Source organism: Mus musculus, chromosome 14 (assembly GCF_000001635.26).
Source record: "Mus musculus strain C57BL/6J chromosome 14, GRCm38.p6 C57BL/6J".
Classification (NCBI taxonomy): Eukaryota; Metazoa; Chordata; class Mammalia; order Rodentia; family Muridae; genus Mus; species Mus musculus.
This window is the reverse complement of record NC_000080.6, coordinates 28,645,990-28,662,036: the sequence shown is the minus strand read 5'-3', so window position 1 is coordinate 28,662,036 and position 16,047 is coordinate 28,645,990. Positions and strand designations below refer to the sequence as shown.

Genomic DNA, 16,047 nt, shown 5'->3' with positions numbered 1-16,047 from the left:
GATCAGTAGGAAAAGAAATCCCATGCTTCCAGAGGAGGTAAGAGGACAGAGAGACACTTAGCAATGCCAATGACTCTTTACCTGGGCTGGCCATGAACAGGGAAAACAAAGCTTGTCTCTCCTCCTGCCTTCCCCAGAAACCTGGCTGAGAGTATGGGAGGCAACGTGGGTTTTACCCATAAAGACCTGAGAAGAACACACACATCCCAAATTTCTCTGAACTCGTGTCCTGGAAGCCTATTGATTTAACTACAAGGAACAGGAAGTAGAGATAGCCAGGGACTCTGACACCCAAGGACTGATTTCATTGCTGCTAAACCCATTTTCCTAAGGGCTCCATGAACTGAAGGCTTGGATAGTATCAGCAATGAAGAAACCTTGCCAGGTGCCTGGAAGAGTCTGGAAGGTTCCCTGTTGAATGCAGCTTGTGAAATGCAAGGACCAACCTAGGGTTCCTGTAGTTTTTTTCTTCCCAAGATCTATACTAGAGGGGCGTCTTGGCCCTGAATCTGCTTCAAAAGCCCTATACAATGTCCTTTGTGCCGCTAACTCTATCAAAGAGCCTGTAAGAGTACAGTACTCAGTAGGCTGTAGGCAGGAGATGCCTTTGGGTTGGTGAGGGGAGCTTTTATCCTCCTACAGAGGGGGTGGATGTGCCCTGTTCCCTCCTGCTTTTCTGTTGGGCTTTCGGAGAAACAGTGGGCCATTGTGGGGGGAGAGTCTGTCTCTCTCCACATGAAGCCAAGGGCAGCTTGGCTTCTGTAAATGGTTTCACGGGACTAGTGAACAGGTCTCCCATGGCAGCTCTTTGAAAAGCCCAGCAGGAGAGGCTGAGAGCTAAAGACTACAGGGCAGGTCCCCTCTCTGGGGCAAGACATGGCAGTGCCCCAATACCCTCATCTCTATTCTTGAAACATTTCAACACCTTCCCTGGTCTTGCCACATTGGGAAGGAACAGCCAGTTTGAAAGAGACATTTTGTAGACTTGGCCAAGGGCAAAATTTTACACCTGGCTGAGTAAAACAGGCCATATGGCAGAGCTGTTCCAGCCAGAGCACTCCAGTTACATGCTGACACACGGACACACATACACACTTGGCAAACTCAAGTGCACTGTCCTCCAAGAACATACCACATGACCCAGGCTACTTACACCAAGGCCAGAGAAACAGACTGAATGAGACTGAATGATTGCAGGTAGAATAAGTGTGTGTGTGTGTGTGTGTCTAGTCACTCTGCAGGAAGCAGGTATTATATCTCATCAGTTTTGTGTAGCATTAAAGAGGGAGAGAGAGGCATGCTGAATAATGCTGCATCTATCACATACCAAGGCAAGCAGGCTTCCCAAGACATGGAACTTACAGCTGGCCTGGAGGAGGATCCTTCTTTCCAGATGTGATACAGACAAAAGCAAGAAGGAAGCCCCAGAGGGAAGTCGTGGGAAAATATGGGGAAGTTGTTGGTAGAATTGTTGGGGGAGTAGAGAGATTAGAAAACAAGGAGTCAAGCAAAAGTTTCCACCAGCTGAAACAGGGAAAGAAATTTGACATGGAAAAATACCAGCCCAGCAGTAATCAGTGGGGCCTCCAGGAGTTTCTGCCATGATTGCAGAAAAGAGGCAGAGATAAGACTACAGGAGTATTTACTTTTGTCTACATGAAGATGCCCTAGTGACCCAGACATCTGGACATCTTCTCCCATACACTGTCATGTACGAGTCTCCAAAGGTATGAGGACACATAACCACAATGGCACATGTGTCATGTCCTGCATTTGGAGGGGCAAATGACAAAGCTTCTTTCAAGTGTACATATAATTCAGAGGATGGGGAGGAGAGTAGGCAAATTATATACCAGAATCCAAAATTATGCTTTCCAATGCAATATACATCTGCATTGAACAACCTTCTACAAAAATTTTCCCATTCTGTCCACACATACTGTACGAGCCAATACAGCTTGCCCTCTATGCAGTGGCCTTACTGAAAAGTCAACTAGCCAGCAGCCTTCCTTACAGGAAAAAAAAAAGTTCTTCTCTGGGAGACTCTTCCCAAGGGATTTTGTAGAGATAAACTTGAAAGAACAAAGGGGTCAGAGATCATCAGAAAGGGATCAGGACTTAAATAGTGTGATAATCAAAAGTACAGAGGAATTGGGGTCTGAGGCTCCAATTCCTGGAACAGATGCTTAAGATGTGGTACAGCATGCAGGCTTCCCATGGGAAATGAGTGGCATGGGAGCCCTGGGGATAAATTGGTTTTACCAATAAGGGAAGGGAGTCAGTTTTAACACAGGAAGGAAGTGATCCAGGAAGAGAGGACTTAGTCAATTAGAGGCTCAGAGGCTTTGGAGAGCAGGATGTACAAATGGAGTGGAAGGAAGTTCAACCAAGGGAGAGAAGTTTATGAGGTGCTAGCAATGCTGAGGGATGAGGGCCTGGGAGCTACCCTAAGCTGCCCAGATCTGGCCTTCCAAGGAGGAAGTAACTCTTTCAACATCACTGGTAGCATCAGAGGTTGAAGGCACACCAACTGTAAGTCAGGACCAACATGACAAAGGGAGTTGCAATGTTAGAGACAGGTAGGAAATCTATAAAATCATAGTCCCTTAACCAAGGGAGGGTCAGCATCCTCAGAAACAGGAGTGGGGTCACTGGCCATTCACATGGAGAAGAATAAAACTCTACTTCTAGCTCTTTTACAGTTGCTGTAAAAATCAACTGAAGATGGACTGAAGTCTTAAACATCAAGACCCCAAACTAAAACCACTAGAAGAAAACACAGGGCAGACACTTGGAATGGGCAAGGATTTGGACAGCAGAAAACAAAACCAAAGGTCAGTAGATTTATGACAAACTCAGAAGCCTTGAGAAAGTAAAGAACCGTCAGAGAGAAGAGACAACCTACATATGGAATGGGGGAGAATATATGTCTCAAAATATGCAGACCACATAAGGAAATCCAAACATTTATAAAGTTTTGTCTTCAATTATTTGTATGCACATGTGACTTTGTAGGAGAATGTGTAAACTAAGGCAGGTACCCATGGTGGCCAGCGATAAAGGATATCCAGAGGCTGGAATTATCTGCCCTTATAAGATGCTCAATGTGGATGCCGGGAAATAAATCAATCTTCTCTACCAGACCAGTACGTGCTCTTAGCTTCTGGGCCTTCTCGCCTGCACACACTCTACTGTTATTTCAATGTCAACTGCTTAAAAATGGGCAACAGACTTTACTAGAGAGAGATGGGTAAAAGTGGATCAGTTGAGTAACAAGTTACAGTTAAATAAGAGAAAGGGGATCTGGGTTTTTGTGGTGACTAAAGATACCTACACCATCTACTTTCCATCTTAAGTGTCTAGAAGAAAGAATTCTGGGTATTTTCACTATAAAGAAATGATACACAAAAGTTTTAGGAAGATGATAAATTTTGACTTAAACATTGCACCACATATGTCAAAACACCACCTAGAATTCAATGGATAAATCTGCTTTTGTGCGTTGAGTAGCATTAAAGAAAAATATTAAATATATAAAAATAAAAATTTAATCTCCTCACCCTCTCTCTTGAGAGACAGAAACTTTATGTCAAAGGAAAAATATATGGCTTGACTACTGAGGGACTTGAATTCACTGACATCTTCAACTCTACAAATTTCCTTTTGATAGCATGTGGAAGAGAGGAAGTGCTTATGTTGGAGGAAAAGGATGGGTTCCTGGGTTGTGCTTAGAAGGCACCTTGTGAAATAATATGGAACACTTGGAAAGCATGGCTGAAGGCAATCTGATATGTTGCTAGATTCTAGCCAAAGCTGATGAACAACCAGTCATGATCATTCTGAACCTGCTCTTAGGGGGTATGAGAGGACCTAGCACTAAAGTTAGCTTATGCCTTAATAGTAGGGCTTGGCTATTAGATTTCTTGATCTCTTCTCTCCTGTTCTTGATTTTGAGCAGATCTGGATGTCAGAGACTTAATGGAAGATCACGGCAGGGGTAAGGGATACCTTGAAACATTTGCCCCCCTATGAACAGATCATGGTTAAAGAGACAAATTTAAATGTAGAGTCAGCAATCTCTGCACTATCACAAGTTCAGCACCATCAATTCAAACAAGGTGACCTTGAGGTGCTTATTTATGTCCTACTATTAATATAAATGCCCATGCATAGCCAGTATACAGCCTCATCTGAGTTCAGTCCATCCTTAGATCCCGTCAGGGGAGGGGGCATGTGTCTGATGTATGCATGCAGCCACACATGCCATCCTGTACTCGTGGCGGTCAGAGAATGACTTTGGGAAGTAGGTTTTCTCCATCCACCTTTATTTGGGTTCCAGGGATTGACTCTGGTTGCCATGTTTATTTGGCAAATTGCTTTACCACTCCCCTTTTTCAGTCCTCTCAGTGACCCTTGTACTAATTTTAATAATACCACTGGCAAAAGTCGTGCTCCGGTTAAAACCTACCAAGGCTGGGGAGACCCATATATGCTAATAAATAGATATGTAGGTACGCAAGCAATGCCTGCATGCTGCAAAAGAACTGCAAAGCCACTGTAAAACCACATGCCAGTCACACAGCCATCGACACCATCGGGAAGGAAAGAGCTTGCCAAGAACTGCATTAGCTTTCACTTTCAAACTGGTGGAGGTGGTGGTGGTATTAGGGCACCATGTGAGACGGAGTGTGTGAAGTGGGAAAAGCACAGGATGCATTTTGCCAATCCTGAGCAACCACACAAGGCAGTGAATGGCAGAGCGACAAGGAGTGTGGGGGCTGGCGTCCCAGACCCATCAACTCAAGACACTTTCCACACATTTCAACACCTGGTGAGATCTTTATGGTGCTGGGAGTTCCAAATTGCCTGTGTGTCAAGAGACAAGAGTAAAGACAGGACTTTTATAGGTTTTGGCTTCCTGAGTCTTTATGGTGCTGTATGTACCAGAGTGTCTGGGAAATCAACTCAACAAAGCAGCGTGCCTAAGAGCCCAGGGATGGAGCAGAAAAGTCAATCAGAGTGCTACAAAGAGGGAAGGCGGTACACACAACACTTTGTAAATTCATAAGGGCCCCTGCAGCCTATGTGTGTGGCCTTATCTGGTTCACAGTAGTGCCCTGCAGCTTTCATTTTCCTTTGAAAATGCATTTTATCCAGGGTGATGTCGACCTGACCTTTTGCCTGGACTGAGCAATGCCACATTGCTGGTGAAATATTGACCAATCCGTGCATTCCTTCTAGATGTGATTTGCATCTGAATCTGTAACCTCAGTAAAGATGGGTCTCACCAGGTTGAGTGACCACTCTACTAACTACCCAAGCCATTATAGAACAAAAAAGTAAGAGCCCACTTCCCCTGGATGTGTTGGGACATCTATCTTCTACACAAGAGAATCTATGCTCTGGAATCTCAGGCCTTTTGATTTAGACATCAGACTTTGAATTTTCATAGTTTCCAGCTTTCACATGGCAGATTGGGGGAGGGGGTGGGTTCTATAATCCCATGAACCAATTCCCGTTATATACAAATATACATATATAAAATATTTTATTTCACATAAGTAAATAAAAATTGTCTATTTTGAAGTTTTTCTGGTTTACTTCTTTTATGACAATAAAATACCAACCAAAAGCCACTTGGAGAGAGAGTATTTGTTGCATCTCGCAAGTAACAGTTCATAACTGAGGGAAATCAGGGCAAAAACCCAAGGAAGGAATCTGGAGCCAGGAACTGAAGCAGAGACAGTGGAGGGGGGGGGCTGCTTACTAGCTCATTCAGCCTGCTTTCTTGTGTAATTCCAGATGACCTTCCAAGGGATTGAGCTGCCCACAGTGGGATCTAGCATCTCACATCAATCATCGAGCGAAAAATAGTACCTGGCAGACATGTTCCTAGGCCAATCTGATGGAAGCGATTTCTCAACCGAGGTTCTTTTCTTCCCAGATTACTCACTCTGGTTTCTGTTAAGTTGACAAAAACTAACTGCCACGGATGCTATAAAAAGGTCTGCAGTAAGATACAAACTATCTCTTGCATAAATTCCAGCCATTTCCTACGCTTTAGTCAGTATAAGGATATCAATACAAGTATATATTATTTATAATAGTATTTAATGAGTATATTATGTTATAGTAACAACACCAAGCCCCTGTGATATGTGATAATCCGGGGAAAGTATTTACTAATGTGATTCTTTGCCAACTTGTTTCCTCTCCAAAGCAATTGTACCAATTTACCACTCCTATAGGGGCATAGGAACCATCCTCATTTCACCAACACAAAGGGGGTCAACAAGAGCAAGCCCGTGCCAAAGCCATCTGGTTGGTGCCTGCTTCTTTTACCCTGGCCTCATGTCTTATCTTCTTGCTGCCCACAGGACATTCTGCAAAGACTGTCTACAAAACCCCAAACTGCTCACTAATTCCACTGTGTCATGTTGGTTCCAGACCCTGGGGCTCAAGAAGTTTGCCTCCCAAGAAGGCCAGCCTGCTGGCAGAAGGCAGACTCCACAACCCCATCCGCCCCACCACACAAGTATGCGCCTCTCCCAGCCAACAAGACTTTTTATTTTCATAACTTTGTGTCATTATCTCTGTGCAGAATTGTGAGCGGAGAAGAGGAAGAGGAAGAGGAGGGAGAAAAGCCTGACACAGAGAACATTCTTCCCAAATCACCTCCTTTCATTCTGAAGTTTTAATTACCCAGATGACTTTTATCTCCAAGGAAATAGCCCCAGTTCCCAGAACACATGCTTTCAGCCTCATTTGACCCCCACATGGTCATGGGATAAAACGAAAAGCAAGGCTGAAGCTACTGAAGAGTCATAAGGAAATCATTTCTCCAGCAGATAGCATCTGTCCACACGAGTGCTCAGGATACCCCAGCAACAATGACAGTTTCCAGGAACAAACCAAGCAGGCATGGCTAGTATTTCCCAGGGCAACGGCTGCAGATGCTCATCCAGTAGGAATCACCCTGCCCACAACTTCCCACCAGTCCTCCTCATGGTAGTCTTCAAGACCCATCTCAGTCAGTGGAGACTTGAACTCTGATCTACCGGAGGCCAAGAAGAACCGGTCCAAAGAAATGGAGACCCAGCTGCAAATATTCTGCCCCCCACTGGTAAGTTTAGTGTGCGCTCCTCTCTGAATCACTCTCAGAAACATGGACAACAGTGACTCTCCTGCTGAGACTTTCTGGATGAAGTGAGATTTATGCCATAAAGCTCACCTATGATAGAGCGCACAAAGGTACCTGGCATACAGCACCATACTGAATGGTGGACACACAAGCTACAGTTGTACTTCAAGGTCTGGCCTTTCCATTCTGATCTGTCCTCATTTTTCTCTTCCCAACTAGTATAACTGGCTCCTCCTGGCTCTCTCGGTATCAATGCCTTCCTTGAATTCACAGAATATATAGCCAGTGAAAACAACCTTCACTCTCTCTCACTCTCTCTCACTCACTAACTCACTCACTCACTCTCTCTCTCAGTCACTCTCTCACTCACTCATTCACTCACTCACTCACTCTCTCTCTCACACTCACTCTCTCACCAACTCACTCACTCACTAACTCACTCACTCACTAACTCACTCACTCACTCTCTCACTCACTCACTCTCTCACTCACTCAGTCAATCGGGCCCATTCCATAGAATCCATTTCATTTGTTGATGAGATTTTGCCATCTGGCACATGTGACATGCACTTCTGGGTCCAGGTGTTACTAAAATGTTTAACTCTGAAGATTTTATCAAGACTTACCAGTGCCTTTTCCTCAGCAAAATCTGCCTCATTAGGAAGTCATTTTTAAAATTGAGTTTGTACGAAACCCGTCCAAAAGTCTTGTCCAGAGGATGACTCCTAGGCTCTTCATGGTTAGTAAGGTCCGAGGCAAGTGGAAGAAATCATTTATAGGACTCCACTATCAGAAGTCAAAATGCTGAGGTGGGGACTGAAATGTCTTCTTCCTGTTACAGAATTCACCCACTATCTAGGGTACAGAGAGTATTACAATTAGAGCATCTGAAAGCTCACTGAACCAATCAGAACACATCTTCTGATTTCTACCAAGAGATTCGCAGCACAGTAGGTATCAGTTAGCTAGTTAGCATATACCTGCGTAACATACACATGGGTCCTGCCATGCAACAAGGAGGACAGGTACATATTCTACGTATTGGGAAACCGTGTGGTTACCATTCCTGCAGATGTGGTTCTGATACTACTTTCTCCCACAAAGTCCCAGTACCCTTCACTCCCAGCCCTCTATCGTTCACTTCCTGTACCACACAAGCAGTGGTGTGCGGGAGGGAGGATAACCACTAGGGAGAGGTGGTTGTTAAATGTTCTTAACTTTTGTGACCCGCGGGACTTGATAGCCTTCTCTTGGCCCTGCTAGATGTATTTGTACCAGTGAAGGCCACAAAGGCAGCAGACCCAGTCTCCCCGAAGTCCTGAGAGCTGGTTGTTAAATATTTACTAGCACACCATAGCAGAGAGGTTAATCTGCCCCTCCCCCATTCTCCCTTTTCCCACAGTACTCACACTGGCCTGACCCCTACCCCTCAGCTCCAAATCCAAATGACTGTCTCAGAACCACCCAGATGAAACTTCACGCCATGTTTAGCTGTTTTCTCTGGGAGAGTGGTTGGATGCCAGGTCTCCAGTCCCACTGGCAAAGATGCTCTCTCGTCTTTAATGAATTCCACCTGCTGGCCACACCCTGAGCCTTTGGTGGATTTAAGGAAGGAAGTTCTCTTCCAGAAACAAGGACAGTTGATGGGCATGTACAGGCTCTCCCTCCCCCACTCCTGTTCTCACTCTGTCTGCTGGTCTCTGTCTCTGCCTCTCCATGTGTCTCTGTCTCTTCATCTCTTTCTGTGTGTCTTTCCCTCTCTTTTTCCCTCCCTCCCTCCCTCCCTCTCTCCCTCCCTCCCTCCTCCCTCTCTCCCCTCCTCCCTCACTCCCTGTGAAACAAGCATTCTAGTACTGAGCTACATGTTCAGCCATCTCTCTTTTTGTATGTGTGTAGATACAGTGCATGAGCAAATGTACGTGTGCATGTTTACATGAGAGTGGGCACACATGTGTGTACAAGTGCACACACATGTGTATCTTCATACATAGGGAGGCCAGAGGTTGACCTGTGTCATTGATCACTCTCCACATTACATGCTGAGGCAGGGTATCTCAGTTAAGCTCATAGCTCAACAATTTGGCCACTCTGGCTAGCCATTTGTCCCAGATTCCCTCTCTGATTCCTGAGGCTGGGATTACAGAAGAGCCCCCCAAGCCCCTTAGAGCATTTGTCTGAGTTCTGGGGACCTGAACTCAGATTGCCATGCCTATATGGCAAGTGTATCACCCCGGTCTCTAGTAAACTGTTTATCATCACTCTTCTACGTGTTCATAGCCCTGCCCTCCACACTGGGTCATGTGATCAAAGCAGGTCACTTCTAAGAGTCCCTTACCAAACTGTGTGATATGTGGGTGATGTGCTCAAGCAAATTCCTCATGGGCCTAGGGATGGAGATGCACTGGTCCTGGTAGGTCCTGCAAGATGCCTCCTGATCTCATCAAGGACTGACCCCACCATTGGAGATTCTTTGCCACAACATTCCCTCCTCCCTAGATTACTATGATAGAAATACACATGGAGAAAACCAGGCCATAGTTTTGAGGCAGGAGGGCCTCCGACAATTCGCCTCACACTTCAGCAACTTTGCAGTTTATGTTTGTAAACCCCACATATTTACTTGCCCTGGTTTTGTTACAGTAAACTCATTTGGAGTCACCACATAAAAGGGCTTTGTTTACATGGCCTCTGCTTTCAGTTTAGATTCCTGGTTTCATCTATTAAAATGAGCCCAGTTTTATTCTCCCAAAGAATAAGAAAACTCTAAATAAAGCCCCAAGACTTCCAGACGTGGATAACAAACAGTCCCAAGACTCTGTACAAAGGGCTTAAAAAACATGGCTGGTGAAAGAGAGCGAGAAAGAGAAGAAGCAAAAGGAAAGGGAGAGAGGAGACGGAGTGAGGCCTTTACAGATCAAGTTTACCTGGGTACTGGAGCTTAGGGCTTGGGGTTTGTCCAAAGCTTTCCAGCTGGAAAACCTAACAGGGTTCCTTCTGGGAGTAGCTAAGAGTCTGAAACTTATGCTGACTCAGTGGGACTACAATGAGGGTTCTAGGGGTTTACATCTATCTGGTTCCTTACACTCTGGTCTCCAACAGCCAATAAACCTTCAGGGACAGCCTGTGGGATACCTTAGAATTCACCTGTTACTCAGAAGAAAATACTGATGCTTGCAAAGGAAAAACAAAAACAAACAAACAAAAACCTGCTGGTATTGTATCCCATCCTCCTGCAGCGTTATCTAAGTGTATGTATATGTATAGCATATCTTTCTGGAGCACTGAGGAAGCCCCTATTGACATTACTAGACAACTAAGATAGTCAGATTGACAGATACTAGAATCACCTAGGGAATGGGTCTCTGGGCATACTTCTGGGAGATATCTTGATTACACTCAGGTAGGAAGCCCACTGTGGGCAGCACCATTCCCTATGCGAGATCTTGGACTGTACAAATGGAGAAGGGGAATTGAGCAGCACCATGCATCATGGTTCTCTGCTTCCTGAATGTGGATGCTTCAGGTCTCCATCATGATAATGGGATAGGAGAAAGAAAACAAAAAAATAAAAAACAAAACAAAAACAAAAAAACAAAAAAACCCAACCCTTTTCCTATGAGTTGTTTTCCTCAATGCATCTTATCACAACAGTAGCAAAAGGGACTAAGTGACTGTGAAGACTGTTTATTTTTATTTTGTCCCTAGAGCTTCATTCCTCTTTCCAGGTGGTAGAAATGAGGAGGGGCTTCCGAGCATAGCAACTCATAATAAGCACTTGGATGACTCATTTCATAATTTGAAATTCTTGCTGGGGACTCTTAGGGGCACTCCTGATCAGTTTGCTTCTGCTTTCCAGATCTAGCTAATGGCATCTTGGGGTGATCTTTGGGCCCAGGGCTGGAGACTGTAAGCATGTCTGAATGGAGAGAACTGAATTTATTTGCAACAATATCCTGACGAACATATGCCTTTTTCCATCTATAGACTACTATGTGAGAGTTCAGGGGACACTGGCATACCTGAGTATTCTGAGGGGAAACATCCTCTGGGACGTGAGGCTTAATTAAAAAGCATGTGTGAAACAGCACATCATTTATAGCTTTTAGAAGTTTTATTTTCGAGGGTAATCATGTTGAGAGAAATTAAAAAAAAAAAAAGCACGGTCAGAAGTCTTGATGTAGTCTGATGTCTTAGTTACATTGCTGAGGCGACTGCAAAGGTGCAGAACTGGAGATCAGACCAATAGCTGGCTATGAGATGAATGGAGATTGTGGCTTGGGGAGAAGTATGATTACGGACGGATGGGTGATGACGTAATTAGAACTGTGTGTTGACAGAATAATTCCACATCTTGCTTGTGGTGGTAGCAACACACATCTGCTTGTGGAATACAGTCTAGAACTATACACATTCCCCAGTGCCTCTCTGTGGTTTTGATACTGTTGTGTAGTTATATAAGAAGTGACTGCTGGGAACAACTAGGGACAGAGGACAAGGGACCTCACTGTGTCACTATGAAAACATCTTGTAGATCAATGGTTTCTTCAAAAATCAAAGTTTACGCCTCAAAATGGTACCATATACGTTTGTAGACATATTTGTAAGCAAGTAAGTAAACGTAAAGGCTATCTGCCTACCCAAGCCTGTGGCCCTCACCCTAACAGATCTTGTTGGGATGGGGGCTCTTTGGAAGATACTTCTCCCTATCTGTAATGTTGGAATATTTTTCCAGCAGAATGCATTTGTGTATTTTTGTGTGGATAGTTTAGAAAAGCATTATAAACTTTGTAGAGTCAGCCAGCATCAACAAGTATTGATTGAACATTCACTGTTTGCCAAACACCGGGCTTGGGGGAGTTGCCAGACAAAAACCCCTGTCCTCATGGAGGGTCAGCCCAGCTATGAAAACAGTCATTAAGCAGACAGCCATTGGTGCAATGGCTGCCAGGACCAGAAAGCATTGTGGGCTGCATCAACCTGGAGCAGGGAACGTAGGATTCCTTTCTGAAGCCCCCACTGCCACCCTGTACCCAGGAGCTACTTACCCACTCGAGGTTTGTTTGTGACATTGGGTATGTTCTGCATGCCTCTACTGAGAAGCTGGAGAGGAAGGCATGAAGGTCTTGTCTCACTTAGCAGAAAGCACAAGCAAGAACATGACCTCTGCTAAGCCCAGGAAGAGTGAGGACAGGATAACAACCATGAGCTAGAGCTAGGCAGAAAGGTCTCACAAAAGCCACTCCCTAACCTTTGATTTCCATCAATCAGATTGTTAAATGCAGTGGTTATTTCAAACAAACTATGACTGGCACTGTTGTGCAAGTTTGCAATTCTAGTTCTTAGAAGTGGATTGGAAAGATCAGGAGTTCAAGTTTGGTTTCAGCTACATAGTAAGTTCATGGTCAACCTGGGCTGCCTTGCAATCCTGTCTTTAAATGAAAAACTTTTAAAATTACACACACACATCAGATAGATACATTATCTACTTTTCTTTGGCAGAGAGTTGACAGAAACAACTCTCTCTAGAGGAAATAAAGCTCTCTTTGTCTGAAGGTTTCATAGAGTTTGGTCCATCACAGTGGGGAGGGCGTGATGAATCAGCAGAGAGAGACAGAGGAAAGCCAGAGCTCTGCTGGCTCTCCCCTCCCCCACTGTGTTCTGGCTAGGCCTCCAGCCTATAGGATGGTACCTTTTACATGCAGGGGAGAGCTCCCTTCTTGCCTTGACCCAATTAATCATCTCTGAAAACACGCTCAAAGATACACCTCAAAGTATATCTCAAGCTTCTAGGTGACTCTAAAATCAGTCAAACTCACAGTACTTAGTTTATATTGCATATGAAGATCAATAGTCAGGAGTCATTGTTTTCTGATTGTTTCTTTGTATCTTGAGCTAATTGACAATTTGTGGTTATTTGTACCCTTTGTGTCCACATGCTGCTGAAAGTACTGACAAAGGCCTACAGTTGGATACCTCTGTTACCTCTAAACGTGATGAGTTCACACTGGGAGAATTTATACCACAGAAATGAGCAATTGCCACAAATAAAGGCTCCCCCAGGTTATGTTTACCTGATTGCTAAACATTTATCATCCCTCATCCTACCCAGGTCAAGATTCACTGAGGCACCTGGGCCCTATGTGTTGAAACTGACATGTGAGTTTCAGTCCTTCTATGTCAGCCAAGAACATGGATGGCACTCAAAGCCCTTTAGTGGGCAGAGCCAAGATTGAGCAGGGCTTGGTTCTTCTGCTATTCTTCCTAATGGTTTCCAACAATAGCCATGTTTCTCTTGTCTTGTCCTTTCATTCAATATCATTATTTGCCCCTGGGAGAGGCAGGGATAGCCTCTTCTTCAGACCCTAAAATGGCTTTCTCATGGATAAAAACAGACACCGCTGACCATGGCTTGTTTGCATAACCCTAGAGAAAGGATGTTCTGACCTGAAACTCCTATCTGAACTTGGTCACACCAAGAATTTGCAACCCATGATGGCCCACATCTACTTACAACTTTATCTGAGGCGTTCCAGGAGTCCTCTCCTTTGCCCAGATCCTCTGCTTTTCTTTCGTGCTTCTTGTTGCAAGGAAGGCAGGTGCTTTCGCTACTGCCTGAATCTCAAATACACCCACTCCTCAGGGTATCTGTATTTACCACTTGTGTCCTTTAGGAGATAGAGTATTTTCCAAATTTTAATTAAACTCTCCACATAAAAATAAGTATCAAGCCACTCTCACAGAAATGAGACTTGAGCAAGTTGGCTGGTCAAGACCTGCATCATGTACCATTTGAGCAGTGACCCCAGGACTGGGTGATTTGGTGTTTGTTTGTTTGTTATGGAGGTAGATGAGTACTAGAAATTGGCCCTTGCATGTTTGGCAACCACTCTACCAATGATTTATACCTTCGCTCTCTTCTTACTTTTTATTTAGATATAGTATCTCACTATATTGCCCAGGATAGCCTTAAATTTGTCAATTCTCTTGCCTTAGATTTTGGGGTAGGTGGACTACAGGACTGCACCAGAAGGTGCCACTTCTGGTTCTGAATTTGAGAGTCGAGATCCACTGAGCCCTTTCTATTCTGTTTCCACGCCCTCCCTAATATCTCTTCTCCCTACTGAATTCTATAGAGCTCAATGTGAGGGGAGGTTTTTCTTTTTTGACTGGTTGGTACCTACCCTCCTCTCATCTCCTAGATTAAGTACTTTGTTCTCAGGGTAAACAATTTCCTTTCTCATCAAACAATTTTCATGTCACTTAACATGGTTAAACTCTCAAGCAAAGATCCGGGAGCTGGATGTCAAAAATCAGAGGGGTTCAACTTCAAACCTCTCATGACAAGTGTTGAAAACAGGCTTTATTTTCACAGAAGATGTGAGAAGAGTTATGATGCATGAATGGACATCTTGTCTGAGAATGGAATGGACATGGGAAAACAGAAGGTAACATCGGAAGAATCCTCAACAGCATCCTTTGAACTGCTGGAAGTGGCTATGCCTGAAGACCTGAAGCTAGATGGTTCTGTGTTTTTATTTAAGGGAGCCAGAAAATCCTGGTGGGGTTTATCCTGGGTGTAGGGTTTTTCTCTACAGTTTAAAAGCTGCTGGGGAGCCAAGGACCCTGGACTCACGGCAAGTTGGTGCAGTTGGCCTCCTCGGGTGGTAATTTCATGCTAGCACAGTGGCTCCTTATGAGCCTTGCTTTAATAGATTAGATCCACCATAAAAGTCTGAATTGGTAATCAGGACAGGCAGTATTGCCCAATTTATCTGAACATGATGACAAAAATCTATCATTTCTAGGGTTCTGTGGCAAATGTAGTAAAGCTTAGGGGTTAAAAATAATGGCTCCTGACCAGGCCAGGCTTGGCTAAAAATCATACCCGCCTCTTCTAACTCATAGAAAGTAATGTTTGGCAAGTGACCTCACTTCTCTAGGAGGTGTTTTTCTCATCTGTTGTTCTATTTCTGTGAAGAGACACCATGACCCAGGCAAGTCATAAAGGAAAATATTTAACTGGGGACTTGCTTACAGTTTCAGAGGGTGAATCCATGATTAACTAGGTCTAGCATTGGCTTTTGAAACCTCAAAGCCCACTCCCACCAACAGACCTCCTCTAACAAGACTGCACTCGCTAATCCTTCCAAACCTTCTTGGAGTGGAGACCAAGCATGCAAATGTATAAACCTATGGGGCCATTTTCATTCAGACTACCACATCCACTTCAGAGAACTAAGAAAAAATAAATGCTTAGTGCAGAACCCAATCTGAGGACAAATTACTGTCCACTGGCACTGACGTTATCATCATAGCCATCTTCTCAGTAATCCCACAGCTTGACTGACCTTTGTTACTTCACCCTGCAGAGGAAAAAATGGACTCTCCAGGGGGCTGTAGCTTTAGTGTTGGTTTCTGTACCGTTAGAGTCAAATTGTCCGGAAATCACTCTTATTAACAAAAATAGTCATATAAATGGCTCAGCACATAAAGGCTCTTGCCACCAAACATGATTACCTAAGTCCAATCCTTGAAACATACATGATAAAAGGAAAGAATCACTTCCCATGTGTTGTCCTCTGACCTCTATATGTGCACGGTGGCATTTGTGTGCATGTCCACAGAGGGACAAACACGCAAAATAAAATGAATGTAACTTTAAAAAAAAAGAACTCCCCGTACTCCTATGCTAGAGGTTCCAAAAGTTTGCTCAATTTTGAGAGGAGCCCAAAAGGCTGGTATAAACCAGAACAGCTTACAAGTCTCCTGCCTGCTGGATTTGGGAGATTAATCTCTAGAATTTTCAATTCAACACTTTTTGGAGGCAGCAGACCTTGGACCTGACCAAGTGAAGACAGAGTTGTGCAATTTCGCCTCATTCCTCAGATACCTCAGATGCCCACGTC

At 44.3% G+C, this 16,047-nt stretch overlaps 1 long non-coding RNA gene across 1 annotated transcript in view; it reads right to left on the bottom strand.

Moving 5' to 3' along the window:
• The window catches only part of Gm35164 (predicted gene, 35164), a 48,337-nt gene extending 36,013 nt beyond the window's left edge, over nt 1-12,324 (bottom strand). The window contains exon 1 of the long non-coding RNA NR_168471.1: nt 12,187-12,324. This is a non-coding gene — a long non-coding RNA (predicted gene, 35164). The remainder of the gene's footprint in view (nt 1-12,186) is intronic.
• Nucleotides 12,325-16,047: the final 3,723 nt, after the last annotated feature.